The sequence below is a fragment of the Nerophis ophidion genome, linkage group LG02, assembly GCF_033978795.1.
Source record: "Nerophis ophidion isolate RoL-2023_Sa linkage group LG02, RoL_Noph_v1.0, whole genome shotgun sequence".
Taxonomy (NCBI): Eukaryota; Metazoa; Chordata; class Actinopteri; order Syngnathiformes; family Syngnathidae; genus Nerophis; species Nerophis ophidion.
In genome coordinates, this window is record NC_084612.1 from 63,912,767 (window position 1) to 63,939,213 (window position 26,447).

General features: G+C 38.2%; 1 protein-coding gene across 5 annotated transcripts in view; it reads right to left on the reverse strand.

Moving 5' to 3' along the window:
* kcnab2a (potassium voltage-gated channel subfamily A regulatory beta subunit 2a) overlaps positions 1 to 26,447 on the reverse strand; it is a 269,430-nt gene that overhangs the window by 74,696 nt on the left and 168,287 nt on the right. The window lies entirely within an intron of this gene.

Below are 26,447 nucleotides of genomic sequence, written 5' to 3' on the forward strand. Positions count from 1 at the left end.
TTTTGTTGTGATGTCCCGCTGGATGCATTAAACAACGTGACAAGGTTTTCCCAAAATAAATCAACTCAAGTTTTGGAAAAAAATGCCAACATGACACTGCCATATTTATTATTGAAGTCACAAAGTGCATTATTTTTTTTTTAACGTGCCTCAAAACAGCAGCTTGGAATTTGGGACATGCTCTCCCTGAGAAAACATGAGGAGATTGAGGTGGGCGGGGTTGGGGTGGGGGTTAGGGGGAGCAGGGGGTGTATATTGTAGCGTCCCGGAAGAGCTGCAAGGGATTCTGGGTATTTATTCTGTTGTGTTTATGTTGTGTTACGGTGTGGATGTTCTCCCGAAATGGGTTTGTCATTCTTGTTTGGTGTGGGCTGACAATGTGGCTCCTATTTGTAACAGTGTTAAAGTTGTTTACACGGCCACCCTCAGTGTGACCTGTATGGATGTTGGGTGTGTGAAAAGCCGTAGATATTATATGACTGAGCCGGCACGCAAAGGCAGTTCATTTAAGGTTTATTGGCGCTGCGTACTTCTTCCTATGTCCGTCTACACAGCGGCGTTTTAAAAAGTCATACATTTTCCTTTCCCCTCCCCCCCAAAAAAATTATTAGATTTTACAGTTAAAATGACATTAAACAGTCATACTTTGCACACGCAAACCCTTTATACAGGCACACATCCACTCATGAGGAGAGAGGTGCACTTGAACTTTAACAACTCAAGGTTTACAGTATAGACATTATTAGAAAAGATACCTAAATAATGTATTTATATATCCATCCATCCTGCTGCGGCTAATGATCAGCAAGCTATCCAGACCATAGCAAAATGGATAAATATTCCTCGGCATCAAGGATCCTCAGGAAGTGATCACAAGATCAACTTCCGAGGGCCTGTCCACCGTTCACACTTAAAAAAGGAAAAAAAAAAAAGTAAAAATTACAGGGCTTGATCAATACGAAACAATAATCACAACAACAACAAAATCAAGTAAACCATGACAAAACCATATCAAAAGTGACACAAAAAAAGCAAGTGTAGTGTAGAATCAATACAAAAAATGATAAAAAAATAAATAATTACCGTATTTACTTGAATTGCCGCAGGGCATATAGTATGGGCCTGCCTTGAATTACTGCCGGGTCAAACTCGCTTCCCAAAATAATTAGCGCATGCTTAGTATTACCGCCTGGTCACACTTGTGACGTCACGAGTGACACTTCCCCTGTCATCATTTTCAAAATGGAGGAGGCTGATTTCAATACCGGTAATTTGAAATCGAAATAAAGGGAAGGAGATTAAGAGCTATTCAGTAGGATTTAAGGTCCAAGCTTTCATCACACTGACATTTTTACTGCATACCTTTGGTAAGTCCCGGAATGAGAAGAGGTTTTAAAATAATTAGCGCATGCTTACTTTTACCGCGTGCCTTTGGTAAGTGCAGGAGTAATTAGCGCCCCGGCGGCAATTCAAGGAAATACGGTAAAATAAATAAATACGTTAATTTTACTTTTTGAAACAGATACCGATAACTATGATACCGAAAATTTCTGATATTACATTTTAAAGAATTTATCGGACTGCTATTATCGGACTTCCCAATTAAAACAGTTTTTGACCGCAGCTCGAATTTGCTCCATCTTGCCGGTTTTCTGTCCTTTTGTCAACATCATAACTGAGGTGTGACTTGTTCATGATAATGAATTCAAAACAAATGACTTGATTCATTGTGTTTTTTTTAAAGCCTTAACAAAACCAATAATACGACACCTTAGTAGGCTCGACCGATGAGTAACTATCAGTGGTTTACATTAAGCAGACGATATTGCATATTAGCCTTTATTCAATAAGCTGTGGGTGTGCAAAACGAGGACTTGAAGGGGCTTGAAGTGTTGACAATTGAGGATGTGTGTGAAAAGTGGAGAGAGATGACAGGACAGGGTGAGGAATGAGTACACAAGGTCGTGGAGCTGTAAAGAGAAACGTGTTGAGAGACGCTCGCCGAGCAGGACTATTAATACAACCTCCGACAAACAAATACACTAAATGCCACCGGCTCTCGTGCGGGTGTCAAATGTGATGTTCTTCATTCATGTTGGTAAAGAATCCACTTGATAAGAATAGAAAAGGAACGGAGAAAATCTATGTGACAAGACAAATTAAGTTACATTTCTGACACTTTATTAATAGAGGAAGCAGGACTCTACAGTCTTGGATGAGTTACCTTGTGATAGAGTATTAATGCCGTCTACTTCCTGTAACATATAGCAAGATACTGTAGAGTACTCATGTATTTTATGGCTACAACTGGGACATTACACCATATTGGTATTATTTACAACCCTAGGAAACAAAATGTTTGAGTGCATGACAAATTCAACTGTAATTTTTGTTTTTTTTATCCAGCAAAGTCCCTGAATATTGATTTGATCGCATATAGTGTTGTCCCGATTCCAATGTGTTGGTACCCGTACCAAAATGTATTTTGATACTTTTTGGTACTTTGGGAACATATAGAATGTTGGTGTTGTTTACTTGAAACATATTGCAATCATAGTGCAGTCTACACATATCTCTTATGTTTGATCGCCATCTACTGGTCACACTTATCATTACACCATGTACCAAAAAAAAAAATGCTTCAAGGGGAACATTATCACAATTTCAAAAGGGTTAAAAACAATAAAAATCAGTTCCCAGTGGCTTGTTGTATTTTTTGAATTTTTTTTTCAAAATTTTACCGGTCCCGGAATATCCCTAAATAAAGCTTTAAAGTGCCTTATTTTCGCTATCTTCGAAACCACTATCCATTTACCTGTGACGTCATACAGGGCTGCCAATACAAACAACATGGTGGTTACCACAGCAAGATATAGCGACATTAGCTCGGATTCAGACTCGGATTTCAGCGGCTTAAGCGATTCAACAGATTACGCATGTATTGAAACAGATGGTCGGAGTATGGAGGCAGATTGCGAAAACGAAATTGAAGCTATTGAGCGAATAGCTATTGACGCTATTCGGCCATAGAGTGGGTGTACCTAATGAAGTGGCCCATAGCATGGCTGCCTTATTAGCATCGCTGGTAAAATGTGCAGACCAAACGATCAGGACTTTCGCATCTTGTGACACTGGAGCAACTTAAATCTGTCGATTGGTAAGTGTTTGTTTCGCATTAAAAGTGGGTATCTAGTTTCAAATGTACATACAGCTAGCGTAAATAGCATGTTAGCATCGATTAGCGTAGCATGTTAGCATCGATCAGCTGGCAGTCACAACAACATCAACAAAACTCACCTTTGTGATTTTGTTGACTTAATCGTTGCAAATGCATCTGCAGGTTATCCATACATCTCTGTGCCATGTCTGTCTTAGCATCGCCGGTCAAATGTGAAGACACTCTGGTTCATTCATTGAGGGTCTGGCGGCAGATTTCTTGCCAGTGGTGCAACTTGAATCCCTCCCTGTTAGTGTTGTTGCACCCTCCGACAACACACCGTCGAGGCATGATGTCTCCAAGGTTCCAAAAAATAGTCGAAAAAACGGAAAATAACAGAGCTGAGACCCGGTGTTTGTAATGTGAAAATGAAAATGGCGGCTGTGTTACCTCGGTGACGTCACATTCTGACGTCATCGCTAAAAGACCGATAAACAGAAAGGCGTTTAATTTGCCAAAATTCACCCATTTAGAGTTCGGAAATCGGTTAAAAAAATACATGGTCTTTTTTCTGCAACATCAAGGTATATATTGACGCTTGCATAGGTTTGGTGATAATGTTCCCCTTTAAAGGTCGGTGAGCAAAACCAGGGTTAAAAGGCGCACTGTCGAGTTTTGAGGGAAAACATGATTTTAAGTGTGCCTTATAGTCCGGAAAAATACGGTATATTTAATGTATTTGCTAATTCGATGCTAAAAAGTAATTTTCGTTACTTTACTCTTAGTATTGTAACTCAAATGTTTAATGATAATACAAGCATGTTTACTCTTAGTATTGTAACTCAAATGTTTAATGATAATACAAGCATGTTTAACACACATAGATTCCTTTCTTTCATGAAGACAAGAATATAAGTTGGTGTATTTGATTCTGATGACTTGCATTGATTGGAATTAGACAGTGGTGCTGATAACGTCCGCATTTTCAAATGGAGGAAAAAAAAAAGTCCTCCTTTCTGTCCAATACCACATGGAAGTGGTTGGATTTGGCATCTCATTTGTCCAACTTGCATACTCGTTTTTTGTTATGAGAGTAGCATATGTGTGTGGCCCTTTAATGTCTGGCAGCAGGTGAGTGACGTCAGTGAGTGTGCGGGTGGGCAAGCAAGTGAGAAAGCTGTCGCTGAGGGCGAGGGAGAAATACATTGGCATCAAACTCCGTAGCTTGCTAGCTTGTGCACGCTAGCTTTCTGAGACTCTTATTTTGTTAGCACAGGCAGGATAAAACAGGTCTTTTATGGTGAAGACAGGAACTGTGCAGTCGGTCTTTAGAGTTTTGACAGTAGGTACGGAGTCTCTAGAAATAAAATGTGTTTCTCTGTGTCCGCCCTGTTAGTGATTGTTTTCTTAAATATGAGCTCGCAGCAGCCAGCGTCATCTCACAAGATCCTCGGGTGCTGAGAATGTCAAACAACTGACGAAAGTGAAGTCTTTTTATGATTGATGATTGCTCATTTTTATGTATATTTTTTAATGCCTGGCTTGAGATCGACTGACACACCCTCCGAGATCGACCAGTCGATCGCGATCGACGTATTGCCCACCCCTGCTCTAGTGACTCCCTGCGACCCCAAAAGGGACAAGCAGTAGAAAAAAAATAAATAAATAAATAATATATATATATATATATATATATGTATATATTAACATGCACACGCATACACAAGTCTCCAAAACGTTAACCACCATGTTGCTACAATAAAAAACAAAGGAAAATATAAAAAGTGGTACTGTTTTTATAGTATATATATATATATATATATATATATATATATATATATGAATGAATGAATGAATGAATGAATGAACGAATGGTTTATTTTGAGCCATGCAAACAAAACAAGAGAATGACATAAAATACAAAAGAAATATAGAAACACATTATTTTTACACCTACATTGAAAACATTACATGTGACTAATCTTTTGTAGATGTCAAGATTGGCTCAAAAGGGAGTGGGAAGAAGTAAACTTATCGGGTCCCACCCCTATACATATACAATATATATTTACAATGTATAAAATGATAATATATAATATATATATATATATATATATATATATATATATACATATTCCTCGCGCATTAATTGAGCATGCACTTGCCGCTGATGATATCAAGTTATCAATGGGAAAATGCATTTTTCGACAATATGATTTGCCTGAGCGGCTAGGAGAGTAAATTGGATTAGAAAGAACAGATTTAAAAAAAAATTCTAATTAAAAATAAAAGAATATAGTTATCAAATTTTTTTTAACTTGGGACTTCCCGCGGGCCGGATTTTGGACGCTGGCGGGCCGTAGTTTGGGGACCTCTGGCTTGTAGGGTTAGGCGCAATAAGTATTCAACTTCAGCCTAAACCCTTTCGGTCTGCAACATTTTCAATTTATGAATGCACGACTGTTTGTTTATGTAAAACTGTTTGTTTATTTTGTTGACCACTGACCCAATAAATAATAAACAAAACCACACCTGAAAATCTGTAATCTGTTCATGATCAAATTCTTTCTCGACGGCAAACATTTTTCCCTAAATACTTCTTCCAGTGTATTCCACATTTTCAATACCGTATTTCACATGCAGAACACACTGTACTAAACTTATTTTAGCATTAGGAAACACTGAGTAAACTGTCTCACACCACAAAATAAACAGTCGCAATACTAAAGGGAATAAACAGCTTGTTTTTTTTGTTCTTCTCTTTATAGTGCGGTTAGTAAAAATGGAGGCTATTTGGGATTGTGTTCAAGACTATAAAATGGAAAGAAAATCAAGTGAACATGCAAGCTCTAATTAAACAGTGAGGTATAGAATGAACAGCTGTCTGTAGTTTCATTATATTTCTATAGTTGCCCCCTACTCACATGCAGACAGCCTTATTATACACACAGCAAAATAAGACAGTCCATGTATCACTTTTCCACACGCCAACAGAGATTAAATATACACATAGTGTGCATAAAAGAGCAAAAACAGCCAACATTAACAAAATGAGCCATCTCATCATTTGGCTCGCCACATGCCCAGAGCAAACAGATGGTGAACGCACATTTAAGACGGTACCTAAGTAGAGCTTGAAATGAGTCCGAGTCACGGCGTATTTACATCAGCGTGGCTTCTCGGTGTGTTCGCTTCCAACTACCACACTTCTATGATTCACGCTTCAAAAAAAAAATGTGTACAGGCTGTGGAAGGATGACAAGTCCTCACAATGCAGGGAAAATGTCCCAGCGTGCACCCACACTCGCCGTGCCCCAAAAATCTCACACCTACAAGCTTTCCTCGCCTGGGCCAAACTTATCACGCTGCATTTGTGTAACATCGAATGCAGACACAGGACGAAAAATAACAAAACCTGCAGTACAGGTTAATAATAGACAGTTCTCACACCTTGAATTCTGCTAATAACTTGGAGGTTCTGGTGCAGGGGTCACCAACCTTTTTGAAACCAAGAGCTACTTCTTGGGTACTGATTAATGCAAAAGGCTACCAGTTTGATACACACTTAAATACATTGCCAGAAATAGCCAATTTGCTCAATTTACCTTTAATAAATAAATCTCTATATATATATTTTTTTAAATGGGTATTTCTATCCGTCAGTCCGTCGTACATTTTTTTTCCTTTTACGGAAGGTTTTTTTGTAGAGAATAAATAATGAAAAAACACTTAATTGAACAGTTTAAAAGAGGAGATAACACAAAAAAAATTAAAATTACATTTTGTAACATAGTTTAACTTCAATTTTGACTCTTTAACATTCAAAATTCAACCAAAAAAAAAGAAGAGAAAAACTAGCTAATTCGAATCTTTTTGAAAAAAATAAAAAAATAAAATTATGGAACATCATTAGTAATTTTTCCTGATTAGGATTAATTTTAGAATTTTGATTAAATGTTTTAAAAAAAGGTTAAAATCCAATCTGCATTTTGTTAGAATATATAACAAACTGTACCAAGCTATAGTTCTAACAAAGACAAATCATTATTTCTTCTAGATTTTCCAGAACAAAACATTTAAAAGAAATTCAAAAGACTTTGAAATAAGATTTAAATTTGATTCTACAGATTTTCTAGATTTGCCAGAATAATTTTGGGGAATTTTAATCATAATAAGTTTGAAGAAATATTTCACAAATATTCTTCGTCAAAAAAACAGAAGCTAAAATGAACGATTAAATTATAACTTTTTTATTATTCTATACAATAAAAAAATTAAAAAAATACTTGAACATTGATTTAAATTGTCAGGAAAGAAGAGGAAGTAATTTAAAAGGTAAAAAGGTATATGTGTTTAAAAATCCCAAAATAATTTTTAAGGTTGTATTTTTTTCTCAAAAATTGTCTTTCTGAAAGTCGTAAGAAGCAAAGTAAAAAAAATGAAATAATTTATTTAAACAACTTAAGACCAAGTATTTGAAATATTTTCTTGGATTTTCAAATTCTATTTGAGTTGTCTCTCTTAGAATTAAAAATGTCGAGCAAAGCGAGACCAGCTTGCTAGTAAATAAATACAATTTAAAAAAAAATAGAGGCAGCTCACTGGTAAGTGCTGCTATTTGAGCTATTTTTGGAACAGGCCAGTGGGTGACTCATCTGGTCCTTACGGGCTACCTGGTGCCCGCGGGCACCGCGTTGGTGACCCCTGTTCTAGTGTGTGTTCTTTTTAAAGGAAACACAACACTGGTGTATGAAAAGTTAATGGTGTCTTCACCATTAACTTGTACCAAAGAAGAATGTTATAGCATGGTATTAAACAACAAAACCCAAAACCAGTGAAGTTGACACGTTGTTGAAATCATAAATAAAACAGAATTATTTCCAATTGTTGTTTGATGTACAGCTTAAGTTGTTCAACAGTCCGGGGTCTCCGTTTTTTATTTTATTTTAGGCGTCATATTGTGCCACACATTTTCAACGGGACACAGGTGTGGACTACAAACAGGCTGCACTCTTTTACTATGAAGCCACGCTGTTGTCTTGCTAAAATAAGCAGGGGTGTCCATGATAATGTTGCTTGGATGGCAACATATGTTGCTCCAAAACCTGTATGTACCATTCAGCATTAATGATGCCTTCACTGATGTGTAAGTTACCCATGCATTGGACACTAATACACCCCCATACCATCACAGATGTTGTCTTTTGAACTTTGCGCCTAGAAGCATTCGGATGGTTGTTTTCCTTTTTTTTCCCCCAGAGGACACGAGATCCACAGTTTTCATAAACAATTTGAAACGTGGACTCGTCAGACCACAGAACACTTTTCCACTTTACTTCAGTCCATCTTTGCGTCAGTCCATTCGACGGCGTTTCTGGGTGTTGTAGATAAATGGCTTTGGCTTTGCTTATTAGAGTTTTTACTTGCACTTACAGATGTAGCGACCAACTGTAGTTACTGACAGTGGTTTTCTGAAGTGTTCCTGAGACCATGTGGTGATATCCTTTTAACACTGATGTCGCTTTTTGATGCCGTACCGCCTGAGGGATTGAAAGTCGGTAATAGAATTGCTTACGTGCACTGATTTCTCCAGGTTCTCTGAACCTTTTGATGATGTTAAACGCCCGTAGATGGTGAAATACCTAAATTCCTTGCAATAGCTCGTTGAGAAATGTTCTTAAACTGTTCGACAATTTTGCTCACGCATTTGTTCACAAAGTGGTGACCTTCGCCCCATCCTTTTTTGTGAATGATTGAGCATTTCATGGAAGTTGCTTGTATACCCAATCATGGCACCCACCTGTTCCCAATTAGCCTGTTCACCTGTGGGATGTTCCAAATAAGTGTTAGATAGATAGATAGATAGATAGATAGATAGATAGATAGATAGATAGATAGATAGATAGATAGATAGTACTTTATTGATTCCTTCAGGAAAATTAAAAATTGATCAGCATTCCTCAACTTTCTCAGTCTTTTTTGCCACTTGTGCCAACTATTTTGAAACATGTTGTAGGCATGAAATTCCAAATAACCAATATTTGCAAAAAATACAATTTTCCAGTTCAAACGTTAAGTATCTTGTCTTTGCAGTCTATTCAATTGAATATAGGTTGAAAAGGATTTTAAAATCTTTGTATTTTGTTTTTATTTACGATTTACACAACGTGCTAACGTCACTGGTTTTGGGGTTTGTACATACCTGTATTTTATACACAAGAATATACAATGCTGGACGATATTTGCCGGAACAAGACCACTTTTCATAACCGTAAAGCCCTTTTGTGAGCGTCATTAATTGAGCTCCGACTGATGGCATTTATTAATTCCTGGAAAATAAATGAGGGCTCGGCGCAGCAGAACTCCGTCACGGAAACCCTGTGTCACATTACAGAACGCTTCTGTCTGTGGGGAGGGTGCCCCCTTCCAGCCTGAGAAGACATTCGCTTTGATATTTTCCTTAACCCTGCAGGGGAGGTCCTTTCCAACCTAGCCTGCACGCTTGGCTGTAAATGCAGGCTGACAGACCCGTTCAAGGCCCCGCAAGGCTTCCATGCTTGGAAATAGATGGAGAACCTTATGCAAATGAGGCTGAGCTGAATACCACACATCGTTCATACAAATTGGGATTATAGTGCAAAAGTTTTGTGGGAAGGAAGAGACAGGTTCTACTGTGATCTGAGGCAGGGATGAAAAAATACAGGACTGGGGGTGTGTAACAATATATGCCGTTATCATAGTTGTGTATATACCTCAGTTAAAAGCTCACGGTTTGGGTACAGTAAGGGAACAAAGTGGAAAAAAAAAAGAAGTAATGTTTCTAAAATGATGCAGACGAGTCAATCAATCAAAGTGTATTTATACAGCCCTTAATCACAAGTGTCTCAAAGGGCTGCACAAGCCGCAACAACATCCTCTGCTCGGATCCCACATCAGAGCAAGAAAAAACTCGACCCGATGACAAACCTTGGGCGACCGGTGTAATGGACGTCGAGTGCAACAGTTTGGACAGTAACTCATGTAAAATTCCTTACTGGCTAAAGCACAGTATTAACAGTGCCATCTGTACACAATCAATCAATTTGTGCATTCACGTACAGTACAAAACATTTGGTGGACAAAATTATACAAAAAAGGAGTGGATGATTTTACATGTAAACACACTGTGGCGTCACAGTACACACCATGATGAGTTCAAGAACCGCCAAAATTAGTAGAACAAAACGATGTTCACCAATTACTCTAATCCAGGGATGTCAAACTCAAATACAGAGTGGGCCAAAATTTTAAACGGAACAAAGCCGCGGGCCAAGGTTGAACAAATTAACCTTTAATAAGGACCCAAACAGGTTTTGCATTAAATATTGAACAAGCAAGGCTTATATGACTTTAGTGACATGCAAAATCCAGTTTCAAATAATAATAATAATTAAAAAAATATCAACGGCATAGCAAATAATTTAAGTAAAAATGTTATGCCTTTTTTTCTATTTGCAATCTTCTGAGGTAAATATAATTTTTTTTCCACAGGCTAATAATAAATTTGAAAATAAAATAACAATAATGAATGAACCAAACATTCAAGCCTTGACGTAGCAAGAGAAAATGCATGAATAAAACGTTAATTATTGGTCAGTTTTCTGGAAGTTTCCCGGAAGAGTTAGGGCTGCAATGGTTTCTGGGTATTTGTTACGTTGTGTTACGTGCGGATGTTCACCCGAAATTTGTTTGTCATTCTTGTTTGGTGTGGGTTCACAGTGTGGCGCATATTTGTAACAGTGTTAAAGTTGTTTATACGGCCACCCTCAGTGTGACCTGTATGGCTGTTGACCAAGTATGCCTTGCATTCACTTGTGTGTGAGTGTGTGTGTAAAAGCCACAACTATTATGTGACACGCTGTTAGTATGGAGGAAAAGCAGACGTGACGACAGGTTGTAGAGGACGCTAAAGGCAGTGCCTTAAATGCACGCCCCCAATATAGTTGTCCAGGTGGAAATCAGTAGAAATTTGGGAGAATGGTTGCCCCGGGAGATTTTCGGGAGGGGCACTGAACTTCGGGCGTCTACCGGGAAAATTAGGAGGGTTGGCAAGTATGAGTATTAGCGGTGAATGCACGGCGGGCCAGATTTGGCCCGTGGGCCAAAGTTTGAAACCCATGCTCTAATCAGTCAAGCATACATACACACACACATATTAAACAGTGGGGTTTTTACAAATTGGGAAGGTTAGTGTCATGTTTTTCCTCAAAGTAAAAACATACTAAAACAAAACATTTAAAAAAAATTAAAAAAAATTCTCCTGCAGGCCACTAGGGCGGCACTAAAGAGCTCCTCGAGAGCTGCGGGTGGCTGACCCCGGTGCTAAAGTAACGATAAGACAAAATCCATTTTTCCACCCATTTTCTACCGCGGGGGCCGCTGGTGCTTATGATAAGACATAAAAACAGAGTTAAATGATGCTAGTGGCAAGTAACTTCCTTAAGAATTAAGTTGGTAGGGATTTAAATATAGTATGTATCAGTTAAGTGTAAGCGATAAAATTCCAGTCGGTTAGTAGAAAATGGATGAATGGGTTAGTAATACCGTCTAATTTTTTAATTACCAAAAACAACGTAATTTATTAATGCATTTTAGGCAACAAAATGTCAGGCGCATTTTGTTTGGCCTGATAATCATGGCGGACTAAGGACATGGACTTTGCTCGGGAGATTTCCCCTCGGAGTAAACGGCGCCAAGCACTTGGTTTAATGTCATTTTTCCCTCGCTTCCCGCCGTGCGTTTAAGAGCGCACTGCTGTGTTTGGATGAAGACAGGTGTGGACAATTTTGCAGACGGACACACATTAAAAGTATACAGGGAAGGAAAAAACTATTTGATGTTTTGCAGCAGGCGAAGTGTCGTGAACATTGTCACAACTGGTTTATAAAGTCTTTAGTTTGTAAACTCCTTCTTTATTTAACTGAAAACTGTATCAGTGTTCAAAAAACATCAATACTAGCTAAAATGTTTTGTCATCTTGTCGAACTGAACGCGGGGTGTGAAGATTGTGTATTCGATGTGAGAGGCGATACTACTATTTTATTTGTTTATTTATTAGACTTCATCTTTATTAGCCAAACTGCTTTGTGTTTTATTTCAATATCAAAAAGTGAACAGGGTTTTTATACATTGCTGCTGTTATTTCATGTCACAAGGGTATTACTTCAAAAAACATTTATGTGACATTGCACATTGTTAATGTGTTATCGTGCGTAGTTTATACCTATGTGTTCATATCCTGTCCTACATGTACATATTCCTGGTCAAACTCTTAAATAATTTGTCCTGTTACAGCATCTACATATGTACATATAAATGTATACAACTAAAGAAAAATTTAAAAAATACTTCCCTCTATCAAAATGTGAAAACAGAGATAAATGCATAATGAAATGACAAAAAGCGGACAAGTTTATATTAATAATAAATAAAAAAAACAGTTCCATATATATATATATATATATATATATATATATATATATATATATATATATATATATATATATATATGTACACACACACACAAACACACACACACACTCATATGCATGCTTTGGAGCCCCTGCCTTGAAAGAAAATAATGTTTGCCTTGGTGCCCTAAAATATTAGCCCTCCTTTAAGGCAACACTTGCCTTGACCTTAAAAAGTTAAAAATCGAGGCCTGCTAACATAACATCGGGACCTTGTGAAATCAAATGATGTGCAACAGCGCATGAAATGTATAAAATGTATTAGTGCTATATTAATAATCAATCAATCAATCAATGTTTACTTATATAGCCCTAAATCACTAGTGTCTCAAAGGGCTGCACAAACCACTACGACATCCTCGGTAGGCCCACATAAGGGCAAGGAAAACTCACACCCAGTGGGACATCGGTGACAATAATGACCCAGTGGGACGTCGGTGAGAATGATGACTATGAGAACATGATACTGTGATACTGATGATACTGATGACTATGAGAACATATGAGAACATGATACTGTGAAAGATCAATCCATAATGGATCCAACACAGTCGCGAGAGTCCAGTCCAAAGCGGATCCAACACAGCAGCGAAAGTCCCGTTCACAGCGGAGCCAGCAGGAAACCATCCCAAGCGGAGGCTGATCAGCAGCGCAGAGATGTCCCCAGCCGATACACAGGCGAGCAGTTCATGGCCACCGGATCGGACCGGACTCCCTCCACAAAGGAGAGTGGGACATAGAAGAAAAAGAAAAGAAACGGCAGATCAACTGGTCTAAAAAGGGAGTCTATTTAAAGGCTAGAGTATACAAATGAGTTTTAAGGTGAGACTTAAATGCTTCTACTGAGGTGGCATCTCGAACTGTTACCGGGAGGGCATTCCAGAGTACTGGAGCCCGAAATGAAAAAGCTCTACAGCCCGCAGACTTTTTTTGGGCTTTGGGGATCACTAATAAGCCGGAGTCCTTTGAACGCAGATTTCTTGCCGGGACATATGGTACAATACAATCGGCAAGATAGGATGGAGCTAGACCGTGTAGTATTTTATACGCAAGTAGTAAAACCTTAAAGTCACATCTTAAGTGCACAGGAAGCCAGTGCAGGTGAGCCAGTACAGGCGTAATGTGATCAAACTTTCTTGTTCTTGTCAAAAGTCTAGCAGCCGCATTTTGTACCAACTGTAATCTTTTAATGCTAGACATGGGGAGACCCGAAAATAATACGTTACAGTAGTCGAGGCGAGACGTAACAAACGCATGGATAATGATCTCAGCGTCTTTAGTGGACAGAAGGGAGCGAATTTTAGCGATATTACGGAGATGCAAGAAGGCCGTTTTAGTAACGCTTTTAATGTGTGCCTCAAAGGAGAGAGTTGGGTCGAAGATAATACCCAGATTCTTTACCGTGTCGCCTTGTTTAATTGTTTGGTTGTCAAATGTTAGAGTTGTATTATTAAATAGAGTTTGGTGTCTAGCAGGACCGATAATCAGCATTTCCGTTTTTTTGGCGTTGAGTTGCAAAAAGTTAGCGGACATCCATTGTTTAATTTCATTAAGACACGCCTCCAGCTGACTACAATCCGGCATGTTGGTCAGCTTTAGGGGCATGTAGAGTTGGGTGTCATCAGCATAACAGTGAAAGCTAACACCGTATTTGCGTATGATGTCACCTAGCGGCAGCATGTAGATGCTGAAGAGTGCAGGGCCAAGGACCGAACCCTGGGGAACTCCACACGTTACCTTAACGTAGTCCGAGGTCACATTGTTATGGGAGACGCACTGCATCCTATCAGTAAGATAAGAGTTAAACCAAGACAGGGCTAAGTCTGACATACCAATTCGTGTTTTGATACGTTCTAATAAAATATTATGATCGACAGTATCGAAAGCAGCGCTAAGATCGAGGAGCAGCAACATAGATGACGCATCAGAATCCATCGTTAGCAAGAGATCATTAGTCATTTTTGCGAGGGCTGTCTCCGTCGAGTGATTTGCCCTGAAACCGGATTGAAAGGTTTCACATAGATTGTTAGACGCTAAGTGTTCATTTAACTGCTCCGCAACAATTTTTTCGAGGATTTTTGAAATAAAGGGAAGGTGAGATACCGGTCGGTAGTTTACCATGAGGTCAGGATCGAGGTTAGGTCTTTTAAGAAGAGGATGAATAACCGCTTTTTTGAATGCTAGGGGAACAGTGCCCGAGGAAAGTGATAAGTTTATAATATTTAGCACTGATGGACCTAATAATACAAAGAGCTCCTTGATCAGTTTCCCAGGAAGAGGGTCAAGTAAACATGTTGTTTGTTTTATTCCATTTACACGTTGTAACAATTCCTCTAATGTTATTTCCTCAAAACGAGAGAAACTATTTTGGAGGGCAGTATCCGCCGTATATACAATCGTGTCAGTGTTAATAGAACCCCGTTGTAGCTGGGACGCATTGTCTTTAATCTCCTTTCTAATGACTTCAATTTTCTTACTAAAGAATTGCATAAAGTCATCAGCTGAGTGGGTGGAGCTACTGAAAGGAGTCCCTTGTTGGGTAAGCGATGCTACCGTACTAAACAAAAATTTAGGATCGTTTTTATTACGGTGGATGAGATTTGAGTAATAATTAGCTTTAGCTAAGGTAAGCATGCGTTTATGTTATTAAACCATCACTCCATGTTTGATGGTGCACCTCAAGTTTAGTCGTGCGCCATTTGCGTTCCAGCTTTCTGCATAATAATTTCTGAGCTCTAGTTTCTTCTGTAAACCACGGGGTGCGCTTTTTTGGAGCCTTTTTTAACTTTAGCGGTGCTATGTTATCAATGGTTTCGCGCAGGGCGTCGTTAAAGTTGTTAGTGAGGTTATCAATAGAGCCCACATACTTTGGGAATGGTGCCATTACCGAGGGCAGTAGGTCAGCGAGAGTTGTCGTTGTGGCCGTATTAATGTTGCGGCTGCTATAGCAGTTATTATTATTAGTTTGACGAACATGCGTCTGAACCTCGAATTTTATAAGGTAATGATCGGACAATACTTTAGTATACGGGAGTATCGTAACTTTGGAAACGGTGATACCCCTGACAAGCACTAGGTCTATCGTATTACCGTTGCGATGCGTGGGTTCATTTATTATTTGTGTGAGACCACAGCTATCAATTATAGTCTGGAGCGCTACGCACGGTGGGTCCGATGGGGTATTCATATGGATATTAAAGTCCCCCATTATGATTATATTATCGGCGTGTGTCACTAGATCAGCAACGAACTCTGAGAATTCATTAATAAAGTCCGAATAGGGCTCTGGGGGGCGGTAGATAACAGCCAGGTGTAGAGGTAGCGGTGTGACAGACCTCATAGTAAGCACCTCAAACGATTTATATTTATTATTTATGTTAGGACTAAGGTTAAAGTTTTCGTTGTATATTAGTGCGACCCCCCCACCCCTTTTAAGCGGACGGGCAATATGCGCATGTGTAAAGTTAGGAGGACATGCCTCATTTAGCGCAAAAAAGTCGTTTGGTTTAAGCCAGGTTTCACTGAGACCGATGACGTTAAGATTGTTGTCTCTGATGATATCATTAACTAACAACGTTTTGGGAGACAATGATCTTATGTTTAAAAAACCTATATTATAGGTTGTGGGCTGTTTTAGGGAATTGTTGATCAAATTATCCGTAGTAGCAATATTAATAATGTTGTGTTTATTATGCCCAGTGCATTCAGTATAATTACGACCATATCTAGGAATTGATACGACGGGAATGTTCCGATTGTTTGATTGTTGCTTTGATAAACTGCACGAATCATGGTTAGCCTCCTCAGTAACGGGGATTTTCCGATTGTTTGTTTGTTGCTTTGATAAACTGCACGCATCATAGTTAGCCACCTCAGTAACGGGGATTTTTCGATTGTTTGTTTGTTGTTTTGATAAACTGCACGCATCATAGTTAGCCACCTCAGTAACGGGGATTTTTCGATTGTTTGTTTGTTGCTTTGATAAACTGCACGCATCATAGTTAGCCGCCTCAGTAAAACACATGTCCAACTCTGAAACACTCAAAGCAGAAAAAACTTGTTCTAATTTAACAGACTCCTTACCCAGACTAGTAGTCTCGCATCTTTCATCTAAATCCGTCTTCAGGGTGGAGGAAAGTGGTGTTCTGTGGGGATTAGCTTTCTGCTTTGTTTTAAGCCCCGCTCGGCATCCGCGTTTCCGATCACACCGCTGGCGTCTGCTCCGTAGACGGCCCCCGCTGCTACTAGACTCCCCTGCTTCACAGGCCGCTGGATGTAGCCGCCGACGTATTCCCATGCTAGTTAGCATGTTTAGCACGCACGCGTCTATCAGTCCAAAACGGCCCGATATGTCCATATCCAGAAGTGTCTGGCGGTCGTACGTGATCACGGAGTGACCACGATGCGAAACAGCCATGAAGTCTGCAGAACTGTCCGGCATTTCCGCCAAATGTTCCATCTTTAGCAAGAGCACCGCAGTGTCGCAGACCGTCCGGGTACCGCCATCTTGCGGTCATAATACAATGATTAATTAAAGGCCTACTGAAATTATATTTTGTTATTCAAACGGGGATAGCAGGTCCATTCTATGTGTCATACTTGATCATTTCGCGATATTGCCGTATTTTTGCTGAAAGGATTTAGTAGAGAACATCGACGATAAAGTTCGCAATTTTTTGTCGCTAATAAAAAAGCCTTGCCTGTAGTGGAAGTAGCAGACAATGTGCGCGTGGATGTAGGGCTCCTCACATCGTTTACAATCATGGCCACCAGCAGCTAGAGCGATTCGGACCGAGAAAGTGACAATTTCCCCATTAATTTGAGCGAGGCTGAAAGATTCGTGGATGAGGATAGTGAGAGTGAAGGACTAGAAGAAAAAAAAGAAAAAGACGAGGGCAGTGGGAGTGATTTAGAGTTATTAGACTCATTTACTAGGATGATTCTGGAAAATCCCTTATCTGCTTAATGTGTTACTAGTGTTTTAGTGAGATTATATAGTCATACCTGAAAGTCGGAGGGGTGTGGTGACCGCCTCTTTGACAGCTGCAGGAGGAACGACACAAGCTCCGCTCATGTCTACGGTAACAGCCGACTTATTACCACAATTTTCTCACCGAAACCTGCCGGTTGACATGTGGTAGAGAACCATGTTCGCTTGACCACTCTGTTCCATATTAAAGCTTCATCGTCATCTTTAGGGAATGTAAACAAAGAAACACAGGTTGTGTTTGTGTTGCTACAGCCGACCGCAATACATCACTTACTACCGACATCTTTCTTCTTTGTAGTCTCCATTATTAATTGAACAAATTGCAAAAGATTCAGCGACGCGGATGTCCGGAAATCTATGTAATCATGCGATTAAAGCAGACTACTTATAGCTTGGATCGGGCTGGAAGAACATGTTATCATAAGCGTCATCATTCCGCAACTTTTTAAACTGGATACTTCGCAGGAAATTTAAAATTGTAATTTAGTAAACTAAAAAGGCCGTATTGGCATGTGTTGCAATGTTAATATTTCATCATTGATATATAAACTATCAGACTGCGTGGTGGGTAGTAGTGGGTTTCAGTAGGCCTTTAAATAACCCTTGTTTTATATTTGTACTGTTACCAACATCTCTAAGGATTGTCTGTAATTTAATATTTTTTATTGTTGAATTAATCAATGCATTCTAATTGTGGTAAACGTCAAACCTTGATTATTATTCGGACTATAATGGTACAGTCAATATGTACAATCGTTGCAGTGTATTTCCTCCACAGCACCAATTATTTGCCTTTCACTCCCCGTCTTTCCACCTCTTATCTGTTAAAAGCCACAAGCACGAGCATGCAACCTTGCGCTGCCTACACAAGGCTGCGTTGCATTCATTTGACGTCAGACACACGCCCGCCACACAAAAGCTGTGGACTTTGGACATTAGCGAGCGAGCGCACAAAGACAGCAGCCGCAACACCCTCAAGCGCAATGTTGAATTCCACTCATTCAATATCTTTAGCTTCAATAATTAGATTGTGCCAACATGGCAATGCTGCCGCCAGCACATCAGATGCAAAGGAGTGTGATGTGTCTCTGGGAGGAGTACGGAGGATGAGTAATGTGTTTCTTCACATCGACAGCAAATTAAATGAGGTTTGGTTCTAATTATAACTGCACAGCATATTGTGTACAAATGAACTGGACATAGGCTTATGCATCCTGTACAGTAAAAATTGGCATTAAATAAGAGTGAAACAGTGGGAGAGGTATTCTCTTCACAATGTTTGTTATTAGTACGATTGTACAGTTGGAAGTAATGTAAAAAATTTTAAACATAAAGATAGTGCTTTTTCACAGAGTACATTTGCATACGAAATGGTGAAAATGTGTCAAAACATGCCGCGTTACTGTGTTACCTGTGCTATTAATTTTTTGTATTAATCAAAACAAAAATTTTGCTGGTTTAAATGTAACTTATATATTGGGGTTCACTATGTAAAGCGCTTTGAGTCACTGGAGAAAAGCGCTATATAAATATAATTCACTTCACTTCACTGCTGTTTGGCCGCAATACCCAGCAATATATTTGCAGGAGAAAAAGTGAGGCCTTTAATCCCAGGAACACCACGCTTACTAGAGATAAACCGCGGGTCGGGCGGTTGACATGACGAAAAAATAGATTTTAATTAGATTCGGGCGGGTGGCGGTTGAACCATCCGCAAATATTTGATGTGCATGGTTCTGGGATCGGTATCCTTTGCCATTCAAAGAGCCATTTAAGACCCGTGTCATAAAGCGAAGAAGACAATAAGAGACGCTATTATTCTCCTGAATGACTGCAGGTAGTCACCCAGATAATAAGTATTAGGGCCTACTATGAAACCATTGGCTTCATCGCCTACTACATGTACGATCTGCTTGTCAGTCCAGCAACATGTTGTGTGTGGCTTCCGCGCACACGACTGCAAGGCATACTGGTTGACACAGAGTACACTAATGGTTGTGATATAAACAATTTTAAAACTCTTAGTAATATGCGCCACGCTGTGAAGCCACACCAATTAAGAACGACAAACACATTTCGGGAGAACATCCTCACAGCAACACAACATAAATGCAACACAACAAATACCCATAATCCTTTGTATTCATGACAATTCCTGACTATTTTATTCACCCCAATAGCAGCAAATCCCGCCACCCCCCCGTGCGTCGGTAAGGTGGTCGGGGTTGGGGGTGCGGGGGGTGTAACATATATTCAGGAATTGTCACGGATACAAATAATTATGGGTATTTGTTGTGTTGTGTTTATGTTGTGTTACTGTGAGGATGTTCTCCCGAAATGTGTTTGTCAATCTTGTTGGGTGTGGCTTCACAGCGTGGCGCATATTAGTAAGTGTTAAAGTTGTTTATATCACAACCATCAGTGTGCTCTGTATCACCCAGTATGCCTTTCAATCTTGAACGTGTGATTGCGGAAGCTGCACACATGTTGCCGGACCAACAAATCGGTTCGTACATGATGTTGAAGGTGTCTAAGGCAATGTCTTCACAGCACGTCCATATTCTTGTCATCAGGATGAACGCCATTAGATAGTCGCGACAACGTTAGCGGCTCCAATTGTCTTCATTACTCTGTGATGCAGGTTTAAATAGCTCTTTGAGTGGTAAAGGCGGACAACCTCTGATGTATTTCAGCGGGCGGTTGGCGGGCGGGTACGGTCCTGATAAAATGTTGGTTCAGGTGAACGGCGGGTGGATGTCGACTTTGGTTATGCGGATGCGGATGATATAATTGCCTAGCCGCGCATCTCTAACGCCTACCCTTAAGCATGGTGGTGGTAGTATTATGCTCTGGGCCTGTTTTGCAGCCAATGGAACTGGTGCTTTACAGAGAGTAAATGGGACAAAGAAAAATGAGGGTCACCTCCACATTCTTCAGGACAACCTAAAATCCTCAGCCCGGAGGTTGGGTCTTGAGCGCAGTTGGGTGTTCCAACAGGACAATGACCCCAAGCACACGTCAAAAAGTAGTAAAGGAATGGCTAAATCCGGCTAGAATTAAGGTTTTAGAATGGCCTTCCCAAAGTCATGACTTAATAAACGTGTGGACAATGCTGAAGAAACAAGTCCATGTCAGAAAACCAACAAATTTAGCTGAACTGCACCAATTTTGTCAAGAACAGTGGTCAAAAATTCAACCAGAAGCTTGTGGATGGCTACCAAAAGCGCCTTATTGCAGTGAAACTTGTAACCAAATATTAACAATGTTGTATGTATACTTTTGACCCATCAGATTTGGTCACATTTTCAGTAGACCCATAATAAATTCATAAAAGAACCAAACTTCATGAATCTTTTTCGTGACCAACAAGTATGTGCTCCAATCACTCTATCACAAAAAAATAAGAGTGGTAGAAATGATTGGTAACTCAAGACAGCCATGACATTATGTTCTTTACAAGTGTATGTAAACTTTTGACCACGACTATAAGTCCAATTTTCTGACAAATACACAACATGGTGGTGCTGTACTACAACCCCAGAGTCCCCTCCCATTAGTCAGACTGACTTGAAATTTCTCACACTACTGAATGCACTGTACAAACCTTTAGGTGTCCAAAAAACAAATGGGAGTAAAATCTGAGGAAGACTGGTTAAAATTTTTTTTAAAAAAAAGACGGCTACCGGCAAGCACACCTGTGAGGGTGAATGAGCAACTAACTGCTCGTAAGTCATGATTTTAAACTTCGAGCATGTATTCCAAAGCATTATAGACCACAACTGGTAGAGGGGCGCCACAAATGTAATTTACAGTCAGGACTGTATATTATTAAGGACAAAACACAATATTAGACAGTTATATCAGATATAAATCAAGATAAGAGGATTAGTTTGTAAACATTTTGTGTCTGCCTGCACATTTAGCCTACAGGTTAGAGCAGGGGTCGGGAACCTTTTTGGCTGAGAGAGCCAAGAAGCCAAATATTTGAAAATGTATTTTCGTAAGAGACATATAATATTTTTTTTTAACACTGAACACAACTAAATGCGAGCATTTTTAAGTAAGATCAACATTTCTAGAGCAGGGGTCACCAACGCGGTGCCCACGGGCACCAGGTAGCCCGTAAGGACCAGATGAGTTGCCCACTGGCCTGTTCTAAAAATAGCTCAAACAGCAGCACTTACCAGTGAGCTGCCTCTATTTTTTAAATTGTATTTATTTACCAGCAAGCTGGTCTCGCTTTGCCCGACATTTTTAATTCTAAGAGAGACAAAACTTAAATAGAATTTGAAAATCCAAGAAAATATTTCAAAGACTTGTTCTTCACTTGTTTAAATAAATTCATTATTTTTTTTACTTTGGTTCTTATAACTTTCAGAAAGACAATTTTAGAGAAAAAATACAACCTTAAAAATGTTGGTATTTTCAAACACATATACCTTTTTACCTTTTAAATTCCTTCCTCTTTTTTCCTGACGATTTAAATCAATGTTCAAGTAAATTAATTTTTTTTATTGTAAAGAAAAATAAATACATTTTATTTTATTCTTCATTTTAGCTCCAGTTTTTTCGACGAAGAATATTTGTGAAATATTTCTTCAAACTTATGATTAAAATTCAAAAAAAATTATTCTGGCATATCTAGAAAATCTTTAGAATCAAATTTAAATTTTATTTCAAAGTCTTTTGAATTTCTTTTAAAATTTTGTTCTGGAAAATCTAGAAGAAATAATGATTTGTCTTTGTTAGAAATATAGCTTGGTCCATTTTGTTATATTTTATAACAAAGTGCATATTGGATTTTAACCTATTTTAAACATGTCATCAACATTCTAAAATGAATCTTAATAAGGAAAAATTACTAATGATGTTCCATAAATTATTTTTTGAATTTTTTCAAAAAGATTCGAATTAGCTAGTTTTTTTCTTAATTTTTTTTGGTTGAAATTTGAATTTTAAAGAGTCAAAATTGAAGATAAACGATGTTTCAAAATTAAATTTTCATTTTTTTTGTGTGTTTTCTCCTCTTTTAAACCGTTCAATTAAGTGTTTTTTTTCATTATTTATTCTTTTGTCAAAAAACCTTCCGTAAAAGGAAAAAAAAATGTACGACGGAATGACAGACAGAAATACCCCTTTTTTTTTTTTATACATATTGATTCATTTTTTAAAGGTAAATTGAGCAAATTGGCTATTTCTGGCAATTTATTTAAGTGTGTATCAAACTGGTAGCCCTTTGCATTAATCAGTACCCAAGAAGCAGCTCTTGGTTTCAAAAAGGTTGGTAACCCCTGTTCTAGAGTATAATAGGTCTCTTATTCTTTGTAATAACATTGTGATTCTGAAGCTAACTGTGAAGGGGGCGTGGCCTGCGGGCCTGCCGCGAAGCGGGGTGTTGCCAGGATCTTCCACGAAATCAGCGACAGGTGCGTACATGGCCCACCTGGGCCTTATCTAATCACCTGTCGCTCTGTTATAAACAGCAGCCAGGAGGAGAGACGGGGTTGGGGCTGGAGCCAGAGCGCGAGCGAAAACGAAAGAGAAAAAGAGAATTGCTGGAAAGCAACTGAGAGACTTATTGAAAAATAAAACAATATTGTAATAATGAAGTAGGCTCTCATGTCAATGCTTGGTGGTCTGAAGAAACCCAAGGAGGGCAAGCCCCACACTAACCAATAATGAATAAATAACTTTTAACCATTAACGTAACTTCTTGAACAGGTGCGGTAGAAAACGGATGGATGGATTAAAAATGCATGAGAATGTTTTATATTTTGAACATTATTTTTAACACTGTGATTGCAAGTGCAATTATTCATTACTTATTGTGTCAAGCAATGTCAGCTCAGATTTACCTGAGAGCCGGATGCAGTCATCAAAAGAGCCACATCCAGCTCGCGAGCCAGAGGTTCCCTACCCCTGGGTTACAGTATGGGTTAAGGTTGGGTAGTCACATCCTACCTAACCTTTAGGTAGGATGTGTTTGAGGTAAGATGTGTTTTATGCCACTTTGTCTCATTTTGTCCATCAAACGTTTTATGCTGTACGTGAATCCGTCACGGTCTCTTTAGGTAGGATGTCGACACAAACAGTACATAAAGTAAAGTTAAAATACCAATGATTGTCACACACACAGTAAGTGTGGTGAAATGTGTCTTCTGCATTTGACCCATCCCTTTGTTCACCCACTGGTAGGTGAGGGGAGCAGTGGGAAGCAGCGGTGCCGCGCCCGGGAATAATTTTTTTCATAAAATCCATACTTTCAGAATAAAAGTCTTTTAGTATAAGACTTAAGTCGGGGATCGGCAACCCGCTACTCTTTAACGTTGCCTAAGTGGCTCCCGGGAGCGTTTTCAAAAATGTATGAAAATGGAAAATGAGGGAAAAAAAATTGGTTTATTTAATTTTGGTTTCTGTAGGAGGACAAACATGACACAACTATTCCTTATTGCTAGAAATCCCACTGTTTATATAATACATGCTTCGCTGATGAGTATTTGGCAAGCGCCGTTTTGTCCTACTAATTTCAGCGGCCCTTGAACTCACCGTAATGTGTTTACTTCATTATGCCTTATTTGCAGGTATATTTGAGCTCAGTATATTTCCTTTACTTGTGGCCTCTGTGTATTTAATTTATATTTGCATGTCTCATGACACATTATCTGTAAATAATATTGGCTGCATTTCTCATAGTTGTTTGTGTGCCATTATAGACCACAGCAAACGCTACCCAGCTTGCCAAAATCGTAATTAATCCATTAGAAGAAGACAACCTGTCGTTTTCTTTAACATGGACACACACATCTATACCTTTGGCTGTTCTAAGTCAGTAATTTCCAGGCGTTATCACACCATCTGAAAAGCCTCCGTTTAACTAATGTTTTCTAAAGTTGTAAAAATGTGTTGAAAAACTATCCCATATCAACATTGCTGTCAACGAAGATTTGCGTCAGCCTGCGACACATATTTATTTTGATAGTAGGCTATTATAGCTTAAATAGACACCTACATCATTTTTTGTATTCATTGTAACACATATATAAGACTTTTAAAGTAATTTCGATAGTAGGCTATTACAGCTAATATAGACACTTGCATTATGTGTTGTCTTCATTATAACACTTATATAAGACTTTTACAGTCATTTTGAAAGTAGGCTATTATAGGTAATATAGACACATATACAGCATGTGTTGCCTTCATTAAAACATTTATATAAGACTTTTAAAGTAAATTTGATAGTAGGCTATTATAGTTAATATTGACACTTACATCATGTGTTGCCTTCATTATTACACTTGCATAAAACTTTTAAAGACATTTTGATAGTAGGCTATTATAGGTAATATAGACACATATACATCATGTGTTGCCTTCATTATTACACTTAAATAAGACTTTTAAAGACATTTTGATAGTAGGCTATTTTAGCTAATATACACTTACATCATGTGTTGCCTTCATTATAAGACTTTTAAAGTCATTTTGATAGTAGGCTATTCTAGCTAATATACACTTACATCATGAGTAGCCTTTATTATAACACTTATATAAGACTTTTAAATTAATTTTGATAGTAGGCTATTATAGGTAAAAGAGACAGATGTGTTGCCTTCATTAAAACACTTATATAAGACTTTTAAAGTAATTTTGATAGTAGGCTATTATAGGTAATATAGACACTTACATCATGTGTTGCCTTCATTATAACACTTACATAAGACTTTTAAAGTAATTTTGATAGTAGGCTATTATAACTAATATAGACACATACATCATGTGTTGCCTTTATTATAACACTTATATAAGACTTTTAAAGTCATTTTGATAGTAGGCTATTATAGTTAATATACACTTACATCATGAGTTGCCTTCATTATAACACTTATATAAGACTTTTAAATTAATTTTGATAGTAGGCTATTATAGCTAATATAGACACTTACATCATGTGTTGCCTTCATTAAAACACATATAAAACTTTTAAAGTCATTTTGATAGTAGGCTATTATAGCTAATATACATTTATATCATGTGTTTCCTTCATTATAAGACTTATATACAACTTTTAAAGTCATTTCGATAGTAGGCTATTATAGCTAATATAGACACTTACATCATGTGTTGCCTTCATTATACAACTCACATAAGACTTTAAAAGTAATTTTGATAGTAGGCTATTATAGCTAATTTAGACACTTACCGTCATGTGTTGCCTTCATTATAACACTTATATAAGAATTTTAAAGTCATTTTGACAGTAGGCTATTACAACTAATATAGACACTTACATCATGTGTTGCCTTCATTATAACACTTATGTAAGACTTTTAAAGTCATTTTGATAGTAGGCTTATTGCTAGAACAGACACTAACATCATGTGTTGTATTCATTATAACACAAGACTTTTAAAGTCATTTCGATAGTAGGCCATAATAGTTAATATAAATACTAACATGCGTTGCTGCCTTCATTATAACACTTGTGAAGTAATTTTGATAGTAGGCTAATATAGCTAATACAGACACATCATGTGTTGCCTTCATTATAACACTTATATACAACTTTTAAAGTCATTTTGATAGTAGGCTATTATAGCTAATATAGACACATCATGTTTTGCCTTCATTATAACACTTATATAAAATGCTTCTATTTTTGCGGCTCCAGGCAGATTTGTTTTGTGTGTGTTTTGGTCCAAAATGGCTCTTTCAAAATGTTGGGTTGCCGACCCCTGACTTAAATAATTCAGTGAATGAAGGCAGTTATAGTTTAAGGTCGCATGGAATT